The sequence below is a fragment of the Cydia pomonella genome, chromosome 17, assembly GCF_033807575.1.
Source record: "Cydia pomonella isolate Wapato2018A chromosome 17, ilCydPomo1, whole genome shotgun sequence".
Taxonomy (NCBI): domain Eukaryota; kingdom Metazoa; phylum Arthropoda; class Insecta; order Lepidoptera; family Tortricidae; genus Cydia; species Cydia pomonella.
Genome location: NC_084719.1, coordinates 14,402,888 through 14,415,549, shown reverse-complemented (window position 1 = coordinate 14,415,549; position 12,662 = coordinate 14,402,888). Strand labels below are relative to the sequence as shown.

The 12,662-nt window shown below is 38.8% G+C and overlaps 1 protein-coding gene and 1 non-coding gene across 4 annotated transcripts in view; one reads left to right on the top strand and one right to left on the bottom strand.

Annotated features, from left to right (window-relative positions):
• LOC133527193 (furin-like protease 2) overlaps positions 1 to 12,662 on the bottom strand; it is a 368,596-nt gene that overhangs the window by 57,856 nt on the left and 298,078 nt on the right. The gene's annotated exons all lie outside the window — the stretch shown is intronic.
• Trnag-gcc (transfer RNA glycine (anticodon GCC)) lies at positions 783 to 853 on the top strand. Its single transcript has one exon. It is a non-coding gene; the product is annotated as a tRNA-Gly (tRNA).

Sequence of the window (12,662 nt, the reverse complement as noted above, 5' to 3'; positions counted from 1 at the left end):
CGTGTATAAATTATGGATCTACTGATGTCTATTTTATTGAAATCCGCTAAATAGTTTAGGCGCTAGAAGAAAAAATATGATGTAATATTCGGAGTCCTCTCAAGGTGTGAAGAGTAAGAGGAATCTACCGATACGTCATTTAAAAAATCCGTCCAGTATCCTAAGCTACAGGGTGTACTGAATCATCAGTATTTAAACCCATAACCCTACTTTCTGGTTAAGTCGCCGTCGAGTAAAATGTTAATATTGGGGTAGATCACGTACATATGTATAGTTAAAAGTGGAATTCATATTCCTCCGAGTTTCCTATTAAGAGAATGTCCCCTAGAAGTGTATAAGCGTTAAACTTAGATTCAGCAAGTATTTTCTATAACAATGTAGAATTTAATGAGCTTTAATGTTGCCTTACACTTTATTTTCATAAAGGATGTAGATTTTGAGTAAAACGCGCAATTTCTCCTGGATGGTACACATTTTCCAAAATGGCTGCGATTCCTCGAGGTCCCTAAATGTCAAATGGTGTGGGCATGAAAAAGGGGCCTTTAATTTATATACATACCAAATTTTATGACTGTTCTAGAGATTTCGAGGTTGATCTTAATCCGATTGTGCTAGTGTCCAAACTGCCAAATACAATCTGCACATGCGATAACGTGTATAAAATATTTACGTAATTACAATTAGGTAGGTATAAGAATCTTTACGTTTATTACATTACACACATAATAAAATAGGAATATAACGTGATGATAATGAATACTAAATTCAATGGCTTTAAGCGAGCATCGGTGGTTCAGTGGTAGAATGCTCGCCTGCCACGCGGGCGGCCCGGGTTCGATTCCCGGCCGATGCATGATTTTTTGTCATAAAGTATGAATTCTATTTTTTTTTTACAGTTTTTTCATGTTTATTTTTTTATTCCAACAGGAAACATACGTAAATTGAAAATCTTGCTATTTTTAATACTTTACTTCAGTAAACCACCTTAGGAGTGGCAATAAAGCACGAAAAATTTCAAAACAGCGCATGGAGACACCGAATTCATATTCAAAGAGCGCATTCACTTACTCGGAGTGAGGTGTAAGGCGGGAAGTGTGGCGTTAAAATATACCGCGATAGAAACATCGGGTATGTATGCAATTTTCTAGTTTGCATCGAAACGACACGGCTGAAATACGAGACTAAAGTTACAACAGGAATTACGTCTTGCAAAATAATTCACGTATTTTCTAAGTATTGGACTGTGAAAGTAAGGCCTAAGACGTTTCGTAATTATAGATCAAATTACATATATGTACTACCTTACTTAGAAATAGCAAAAGAATATTACATTACATGACCTAGTACTAAAATTAGTTACTTGCCGGTAATAGCTATACGATCAGAAAACTCCCTTTCATGGACAGGAGAAAAATGTGTATGTATTTTTTTCTTTCTAGCTCTGCTAGAGTAGCAGCAAGAGTAGCTGCGAGATGTTCTGGAGATAGTGTCCGACCGAACTTTCGGTTTCCCTAGGTTTCGGCATAAAAATAATGTTTCGGCCGTAGGTGCTGTAAAACTGCCGAACCTATCGGCCGCGCCGAAACTTACAGGGCACTGTGTTACGGAGTGTCCGATGGAAGTTACAATTCCTTTTTTCGGCATAAAAATCATGTTTCAGTTTCAGCCGAAAGTCCAGATTTGGTCTAACACTGTCAAAGTGTGAAATTATTCTGTAATTATCTCCTGAAGTCTTTTATCAAGAAGACTTCTATTAATAATTTTGACTTACCCATCCTCCTTGATATTTAGCTAATAGTAGGTATTTTTGACTCCGCCTCCTGGTTCAAAGTACGAGAAAGAAGGGTTAAAAAGTCCCTGGTATAAATGGAGACAGCATAGCATAGCTCATTTGAGCCAATATGGCGAATAAATTGCATACGAATGTGTGATTACTGGCATTCGCCCACCAAAGGCTAAACTTTAATAACCAGAATAAAATGACCTCGAATTCTGTGACAACTACATTCGACGAAATGTCAAGCTTCTACTGGAACAATTTCTGTACTTGGGAATATCAGTCTAGAGCGTCTGGCGGAGACCGCTTCGTATTCTATCGACGCTTTATATCGACGACTTCTTTCCCAAGCTCACTTCTTTATCTCACCTTGTATTTAAATATGAACCTTAATACACTTTAAACTAGGTCGCTTTTACGATGACAGTGTTATAGAGATTCGAGGTATGATAGGTAAACAGTCGATAACCGATATCGCCGCGATCGCTCAATGCACACTTGAGTAACAACCCTTTTGATACGTTGCATTACATTGAGACTATGTTTATTTACGGAAAGGATCCGTAATAGAAGACGTTTTTCCGGTGCTCAGTCAAACTGCCGTAAATATTAAGACATTTTCATTTTATCGAAGCATTTATCTATTATGCATCAACGCCCAGCACTGAGTTTATCTTATCCTGTCTATCTAGCTCTATATCAATCCTATCGTTTTTTAAATAAAGATTAATAACAATAATAGCAACGTCAACGTTTTCTAAGTATAGCCCAAAATATTCCTAATTGTTAATGTGATTAGAAGCACATGCATTTTCGCTTTACAATTTTTATCCGTACGCTTTTAGTCCGAGCCAGGATACCTATCCTTTTTAAATCTGTCAGAGGCTGGAGCGTTTCCATGTACCAGCAGGTACAGAATTCGCAAATAGTTCTTTTATTTCTGTCCAGCTCTGATATCGTATCTGGGATCGGATTTTAGAACGCAGTCAGAGAAAGCTTTCGCAATTTCTCGTATTTTGCAGCTTAATGTCGCAGTAGGGCTCTGGGGTGGAAACTAGGCGTTATTATAACTGCTTGCCATGAGCTTTACTTCAAAAGCATTGGTGTGAAGGGCTAGCCGCCAAAAATGTATCATAATAAACTAGTGGGCGTAAAGTCTCCTAAAAACTAACGTAAACTGGCCCAAAAACTGAATGAGTTAAGTGACTTGTATGGTTTTGCCCGTTCGTTACGGTAGAATTTATGCGTACGAATACTCGAATCGGCTAGAACTTAGTTCTGGATTGATGCACTGTAAGCGAAGTCGCGGCTCTCTGGTGGCAAAGCATATACCGAAGAAGGTCCTGCTGTCCGAACCGACCATCTTATCGCTGTTTTTGAAGTTTAACACTTTAAACTCTCGCATTTTGTACACATATTTGGTCATATGAACGGGTCTACCGGGAAAAAACACCCTAAAAAATTCAAAACAATAACGGTGACGGTACATATTATCGCAAACTTGGGGACCAGGGGATCTATCTTCAGAACAGTACACGTATAGAATTAAACATTAAACATGTTTATGTTTAATAAAACTACCCGTTTGGGTAGTTTAAATCTCTTTGTCTACCCTATTTTCATAAACTATTTTCGAGTAGTTTGGTATTGTGTCACACACATACCTATCTCCGTTGACGTTTTGCTGGAACGTCAGTTATCCGTGACTGGTGCAACCCAGCTGAAACGTCGGATTTAAGGAAAAAAATGAAATTATATCGCGGTATCGCGGTTTTTGTTGTTGGTGGTTTTGGAGAATAATAAGGAACCAACGTATCCTGTTTTTAAGACAAGTGCTCGGTAAGGCACTTGAACATCAACCCTAAGAGTTTTTGCCTCCAACCATTCATCCGCCAAGCTAATGCCGAGAGCCCTCCTCAGGAGCGCCTTTGATAGCGTCTCGCCCTCTCGCCGGTAAAGTAAATGATATTGTGCACTCGATTTGTATGCCATTTGTAAGCGACGGAGCGAAGTTTTTTGAGTTCTAGTGGTTTATTAGTTCAGTTAGACGGGGAAAAGGCTGTGATCGAACTGTAATTTAAAGATAGATTAAGAGAGAGAGAGATTTGTAGATTTTTAATTTATGAGCGTTTAAGACGACAGCCACTCTAAATTAGTCAAAATACGTCCTAGGCTACCAAAGTGCCCTCCTAAAACACTAAGTGAAGATACCAAACACCAGCTCCGTAAATTTTGGCCCAAACCTTCCTACACCTATGCTTATAACTCGAATAATGAACTTTACTGCATCTGCATCTGTCCAGATGAATTCGCGTGCGTCGAGTTTCACCGTTGAAGACATCTGTGAAGCGAAGCAAGTGCTGTGCCTTGGGATGGTCGGCACCTATGTACCTCACCGGAGAGGGGATGAAACCGGAAAAAAATCCTTGAGGATATATTGAAAATTCTGAGGGAGAATGAAGGCCGGATTCAAGAGTTTGTGGCGACGGGTATCCTGCCGTCGTGTGATCCGGATCAGGTCGACGTTCGCTGCTTGTCAAAGGAAATCGTGGACCTAAGAACAAGATTAGCGATTATTGCCGAATTACGCACAACGAAATCATAAGTTTGCGGAATGCTCCAAGTCGGTCGGCGGCTTCAAATTTCAAGAACGATAATCGGCCTGACACTGGTGTTGAGTCGGTTAGTTTGCGTGTTGCTGAGACAGTAAAATGTGCCGCACGCGCCGCTGCACCGCACGCGCCACTGCATCGCCAGCGCGCCCCCTGCGCCGCTGCATCGCCCGCGCGCCACCCGCGTGTGCAACCGGGTCAACGCGCCTACTAAGGTGTATGAAGCACGGGCTCCACTTAACGAGAAGTCCTCCCCCACCGATGTGGATAAGGAGGGATTCACACTGGTGGAAAGGAAACGCAAGGCGCGCAGGGCGCCTCGTAAGACTCTGTGTGGCACTGCGGAGCCGGTTAATTCTGTCCTACGAGTTGCGACACTGAGTAAGGCGCTTTACGTGTTACGCCTACATTACTCCGCCGTAGCCGACGACGTGGTGGAGTACGTTCGTCGGAAGACTGGCTACACGCTGATGGTGCACCGGCTTCAGTATGTGCACTTCAGGTCATTTGTGATGCGAGTGCCGCGGCCGCTGCAGGACACCATCGCAAGCGCGGACATCTGGCTGAAGGGTGTGGTGTTTCGGCGGTTCCGGGGCAACCTGCCGAATCCTACGCCGAGTCAGACGACGCTACGGAGCCACGCTGTTACGTCGTCGCCCAAATCCAATGTTTAGATTGTATTTTGTTATTATTTGTCTTTTCTCGAATTTTTATGTTTTGTAGTTCGCAGTGCTTTAGTAGAAATACTGTAATGCTGTGTAACAAATTTGAATGATAAAATAAATAAATCTCTTGGTAGTCTTAGTACTTGGTAATGTTCAAAACCAGATTAATTTTGCAATTCACACTAATCGCGCAATAATTTATCAATTATGTAACCGTTCAGGTGTCGCCGACGCAGGTGTGACGGATACAACTGGTAGGATATCATTACAATCATGAAAAACAAACATTAAGTTATGTTAATTCGTGTAAATGAACGTTACATTAGGTAGGAGTATTCAATATATCTTTAAAAAAATATCAAAGGTTACAACACCAATTTACAAGAAGAGCGCTTGTGAAAGTTGGCGCTTGTCTAAAAAAAACTTCGCAAAATGTTATTTCACAACTGATTGCCAGGACAGTTTTAAAACTTCTCATTTACAAATTGGTTGCGAAACACAGTTGCGATGGCGATGGCGGCCAAAGGGAATTCCTCGTTTTCCAGCCTATTATCACAAAAACTTCGGGATGTCATTATACAGAGTAAGGCAACTGTTTTAGGACTTTAGGACATGTATACACTAAACGCGGGGCGACGTGGGAGGGGAGCATGAATTGCATATAAAAATACGTAAGTATAACTGGTTAGCACTGATTGACTGGCAAGTTATTTCGCGGACTAGAAATAGTACATTACTACAGAGGCCGGGACAAAAGGGGTTGCCGGCCGAACCCCATATTTCCCGTCGAGGTATGTATAGTGCTTATCTCAAACATGCAATGAAATAAACAACAAAAAATCTAAGTTTTATTTTTAAAGAAATTATACGTAAACAAGATAAAACTAAAACTAAAGTGTGTATTTTGACTCGGTTTTAATAGAAAACAGATACTTCATACATTTATATTTATTATCATGTTATAGGTACTTCAAAAAAGTACGAAAGCACGTTTCTGAACGAACCTTTAGAATTTCAATTTGTTGCAACCAAAATTAAATTATAACCTCTTCTCAATCTCAATAATCAATCAGAACTCAATAGCAATAGGTACTTGTCGGTAGATATGTAGATAAACTAAACTTATATATTAAACTGTCGAGTTACACTTTAAAATACTAAAACACAATGCATTTCGGGTTAAAAGATGCTTAGTAAACAAAACATTAAGCATGGAGTACAATGCCCACAATTTTGAAGACTTTTTAGTTTCTGTCAGTTCTTTAAAATATGCCAAAAACACGTGTTCTTAGAAACTGCGGCCATTTTTTTTGGTTTTCCAATTTATAATATTGTCATAAGTAACCATATATTTCGCCTTTGATTTAGCTGGCAGCAAGTTCTGTAAGTATAACCAATTCTGCTTCGGCTCTTAATTTAGGTGGAGTGCAATCAATAATCATTTCTTCGTTGGTAGTTTCGTCCGAACTCATATTGAATTATTTACAACAAAACAAGATTACAAACAACAAAATTAAATCCGATAAAACAGAATTACAGCGAAAAATTATCAAGTTTCCCGCCAAATCTTTTTTTTCTATATCTATTCGAGACACATTTGAGTAGAAATATTAATATTTCAATGTGTATGTGTATATTTATAGTGTGTATTGATAATCATGTGTTATTGAATGTGAATCTGAATTTATTATGTAAATAAAACTGCACTAAGTACATACCCAATCGTTTATTGTTTTTTTTAATACGCATAGTGGCAGAATGTCATGATGCCTGTGCCAAAAATTTATGTGGAATAGAAATTAAAAAAGAGGACTTTGCCGGCCTAGGCCTGCAAGATTTGTATGAAATTCCATTAATGGCCTCTTGTCCTAGCCGCACCTGAAACGTCATACTTCGCAGCCTATTATAAGGAACATAACATCAATATTTCATTTCATGTTTGAGAAAAGTAATATTATAATACTAATAACCCCGATTGCTAATTTCAATATAAGGTAGACACATCATACAAAAGCATCCATCAGGTTGTGTGGGGGCACGAATACACCCACAACGCGTCACCAACAATAGGTACCTAAACTCTTGCCTTAGAAGCCTCGAAGAGTATTCTACTTGTTGCAGAGTTATTATTACCTGAAACAAATAATATTTCACATTAATATCAATTATATTAAAGGGCGAGTAGAGGCGTCAAAGGGGCTCCAAGAATTCGTTCTCCATTGCTTTGTTCAGACTCAATTAATATCTTAAGCAGTATTCCGATTTTACAATTTGTAATTGTTTTTATATTGTTATGATACGATCTTGGCATATTGCGTGCACCATTAAGTACGAGTGAGATGACTAACGATACGATTGATAGTAGATTTCGCGCACAGCGAACAACGTGAACGATTATATCTTATCAATGTCACAACCTTAACAAATAAGTAATCAGGATTACGGTCTATTTCTCGGGCATTAATATAAACTTAGATTTATTGGAAGAGACAAATCCTCTAGATTCTTTAGAATTTCGTAGCTGCTGATGAAGATCCCTCCGATTGAAGTTGTGTCACTGTTTGAAGTTATTTGGAATTGTCATATTTATGAACAATGAAGTACTTTTGAATTACATTCACTACTTTGCGTTCTAATTATATTTCGACTACGTATTTTATCCGCTTTAGTAAGTAAAACACCAGTAAGTCAGGCCAGGGCTTGTAGTTGCGTTTATATTATGACTTATTCAAGAACGGTTTTACCTTTAGCCACCGTTTTAATTTAGTTTATTGCGTTTATTATGTAGGTTTTGTGTAAATACCTGAAAAGATAAAATTTTGTAGCAACACATATTATGTATGTTTAAATCGTTTTTGTTGTCAATGTTAGTTGCCTGCGCACCGCGCTTCCGCGCCGCGCGTTGTACCCAAAAGTAACGGTCCAATCTTCGGGCGCATTCGTGCGCGCTCGGTTTTCCTAGCCAACTCAGTCATATCCGATACTTGACGCCGGGAGGCTGCGCGCAGGCCGATCGCTCTCGCTTGCATTTTAATTACGTTTTATGTGTACTTTTCTGTATTTCTTCTTCTACGGTGTTCTGTGCTATTTTCTTTCTTCCGTACTGTACTGACTATCTTCTGTGGACTGTGTTTAACCTATAATAAACTTTATAAATGTTAAACTACAGCATATTATTTAATAGCCCCATAGCTACAATTTTATTAAATGGATTGGTTCAAAACACTTATTCTTTATTCCATGTACGCCTTTAATTACGATAGAATTCGGAACAAGACAAAAAAGTTCCACTTGTACTGATTACCGAGTAATCCGCACACCTGACTGCATGTTACGCGGCGAGTACAATCTCTGGGCATCCAGTGTAACGTGAACTCGAGATATATAACAGCTGCTTGGAAACTTATACTGGACTAAACGCGCCGTTAACTTGGTAAACGATTACAATGCTACACCTGGCATCTGTCGAACAGGACTTCGGGGCTTAGCTGATAATCCCCCGGCTTATGTAGGGCCGTGGCCTGAGCTGGGCGAGCAAAGAAATTACTTGATTTTGCCTCGAGGAATTCTACACATGGTTTTTTCATGACTTGGCGAAGAAAGAAAAACGATTTTCTTGCCGAATATTTATGTTACGAATAGCTCAACATTTACATACAATAATATGAACTAAAAGTACAACACAATGATTGTATCCGTAGTTAAAGCCAGCACTCAACAATCGTGTGTATGACATATCAGATATGTAAAATACCTATTTACAGTACATATAGTGCTACTTTACCGCACTAGTGCGAAAATTAGCATATTACTTTACTGTGTCGAACATTTAAAGGGCCATATGTCTTTGACGACCGGTTTGGCCTAGTGGGTAGTGACCCTGCCTACGAAGCTGATGGTCCCGGGTTCAAATCCTGGTAAGGGCATTTATTCATGTGATGAGCATGGATATTTGTTCCTGAGTCATGGGTGTTTTCTATGTATTTAAGTATTTATAAATATTTATATATTATATATATCGTTGTCTAAGTACCCTCAACACAAGCCTTATTGAGCTTACTGTGGGACTTAGTCAATTTGTGTAATAATGTCCTATAATATTTATTTATTATTATTTATTTATATTTACTGTAAAACGTTGTACGGTACATGTGCGAATAGGTAATTCGCAACTCGTGTCGATTTAAAACATTCCCTTCGGTCGTGTTTTAATTTATCGCCACTTGTTTCGAATTTCCTATTTTTCGCTCTTGTATCGTAATGTACTATTCCCGGAAACATATTTCTTGTACATAATCATAGTCATATTTATTGGTAATGTCATATTGCATGTCACATAAATTAACTATTTACTGTACTTTGAGTATATGAGGGTTGATGGAATCTAAAATGAAATTGGGTGAAAGCGATGGACTAAATTCTGGGCTATGGGATAAAAAATTAGACGCCTGCCTAATAAAACGATATCCAATTTTATTTCCGGCAGACGGTGACTCGCCCCCACAAGATATGCCTTCACAAAAAGCTACATCTAGGATGGCTTAAGGGCAACACCGGTGCGGTGTGAGGGGTATTGAGAGGTGTGCGCCGCCGTCTACCCAGTGACTGTTAACAACCACTGTGCCAACTACACACACACACCCACCTTACACGTCTTATGCATGTTTTACTTCCACCCCGGGAGCATATAGCTCTAACGACTCCACTCTGGCTGGCCGGCCAAGGCAAGCCAGAGGCAGAGAATCCTGTCCCACCCATCCTCCTTCGGGTGACAGGAGCCTCCCTAGGAGCACTCAGCTACGTGGGGTCGCTACTCCCCAACAGCTCGCCACAAACTGCCCTGCGTTATTATATACATCATTACATATTTAAACCCCTGGCCAAAAGTTTGTAGACAAGCTTATATGACAATAAAAAGTTAAAAAACTGCGATTATCATGCGATGGATATTTATATTTATACTACTCATTGACAACTAGAAAACTAAATAATAAAACCGATAATAGAACATTTTAAACGTAAACAACTCAAAGTCTAGTTACGATAACTGCCAAATTTCTTTCTCCACTATTTTTTATCTTTTATAAATTATTTTATTACCAATATATAATAATATCAATAGAAACATAAGATATTAAAGAAAACGACATCGTTTCCATATTTTTAGCCAGGGGTGTACTTTATACTCGTGTGTAGCGACATGATAGCCCTTTTGTAATAGCAATCGGCCGAGCTAACTGCAGCGATGCAATAAAGCGTTATCGTTTAATAACCGCGCCGCGGCCACAATTTACTATAACTGCCGAAAACGGGTACCACGGAGAGCTGCATTGTAAACTGCGGTCCGGTTAACGCGAACTTAACTATTAATGTTATTTGCTTAACGCACTAACGGAATCCTTTTTAGTGTTCCGTACCCGAAAGGTGCCAACCGGAACTCTAAGGGGGCCCACTAATAACTAGTTCGCCGGACGATATCGGCCTGTCAGTTATTCGCGATTGTTAGCTTTTGCAAATAACTGGCGAACTGATAATCATCAGTGGGCCCCTTAAGGCTAGATGTAGCTACACGGCTCCGTACATTAAGCGGTTATTCCGGTTGTCAAAACTTGTAGTTAACAATTCTGTTGCCAGAAAACATTATGGCGCCGTATAGCGCCATCTAGTATGTCTGTCAAACTTGGGAATACGATTAATTCTTAGAGTTAAATATATATCTTCTATAATCAATTATATTTTATAGACAGATTTATATATTTAACTTTATTGCACTATATAAAATTTTACAAACGGCGGACTTTTAATGCCTTAAGATATTCTCTACCAGTCAACTATTGGGTCAAACAGAAACATATAGTTAGTGCATATAGTTAAATTACGAGATAAATGAGATAATACTTTACTATTACTTAGCCTCCGCTGCCCGTTCGTCTGTCTGTCAGCCCACCATTACTATTCTAATCATCTCAAAACAAACGCTTCAATATTCGATCTGCCTTCGTTATTGATTAGTGAAACCTCAAACTTCATCAGATAGCCGGTGAATTACATTTTGATTTATTCATAAACATTCAATGTCACAATTGAAATTTTCCTACAAACAAGAAGCAGTTGCATAACTAGAGTTTTCTGTTATTGCTCAGCAACTACAACTTTATGTAATGTCATTCCACTTACAATCAAATTAAAATCTTGCCCATTTATTCTCGCTCGGCGCACAAACCTGTTCATTTCAAGCTGACTGTACACTTCAATCGTGAAAATTAACGACAAGAGCATGCGGCGTGAAAAACGAAACGAAAATACATGAGAGCGAAGTGGGGGACGTCACACACGGAGCGAGAAACTTTGAAACAGGAAAAAGTTATAGCACTTTCGATTTGGAATCCATAAAGGTCAAAAATAATAATCAGATGTTGTTATACAAAATGACTATCGGTAAATGTCACGGTCTGCCATAAAAATGTCAGACACCCAACGTTATCGCTGACTCTCAACGTAACAGCTGACATCATGAGCCCAAAGAAACTAAAAAGGACTCTTCTAACAATTCAAGTCATCGAAGATCTGTCTCATAGAATGGATCTGTCTGTCGCATTCTCCTCATTCATACTCGAGTTCTCACTCTCGCAGTGTGTACTACTCTTACCCGTACAAACAACTGCCATTCGGTTAAATAGTCTTTATTAAAGAACCTTAGTCTCTTTAAGTCACGTTCTAAAAAAAAATAGAAAACGGTATCTAGATATATTTTAAGAACATCTTAACATTTAATCGAGTTCTTCTAATTCAGGTCTGAGCAACTCCACTCCAAAGCACGCCAATGAGTCGTACAAACAACTGCCGTTGAGGACATGGCGTCAGTTAAAGTCTTTATTATAAAGCTTTAATCATTTTAAGCTACATTCAAAAACGACTACAAAGAAGATTGGACCGAAAACTGACCTCTTAAAATTGAGACAAGTAATTTAGATATCAAGACACGAGTTCTGAGCATCTCTTGAGTCGGACTAAGGTAACTCTGCGGGGCATTTACAAAGACAAAGTGGGGAAATGTCATGAGAAATATCAAATTTCTATGAAAGTGTGATGTTTGTAATGATACTTCGTTCTGTCAAAGTTAGCGAAGAAGTACCTTAGATGGACTCTACCGCAGCATGTACCAACAACTCCTACAAACAAATGGCGTCAGGCAAAGCGATTACAGACGCATTTCCGATCCAGTAGGCTGCACAGTATACTCAGTTTCCACGCTAGACTGCCGACGGAAAACTCGCATGTTAATGCTGATGGATTATTGGATGGCTCAACAAACGGTGGAGAATTATCCCAAATTAATATTCAAGCTATAAGTATAACAATTTCTTTTTTAAAAAAACTGGCTCAGTAACACGTTACAATTTTTACGGCGGAGAATTGATAAACTGAAAAATAGACTATCGATGTACAAAAAAAAACTTGATAAGGTTTAACATGCCTATTTATTCATAAAATTGTCATTTTTTATGTTTGTATGTAAATGAGTCGTAGTATGATAATGCAACAGTGTAGTGCGTATTGGTGAATAGTATAAGTAATAAGCTGCGCTACAAGGCATATACTTCAAAT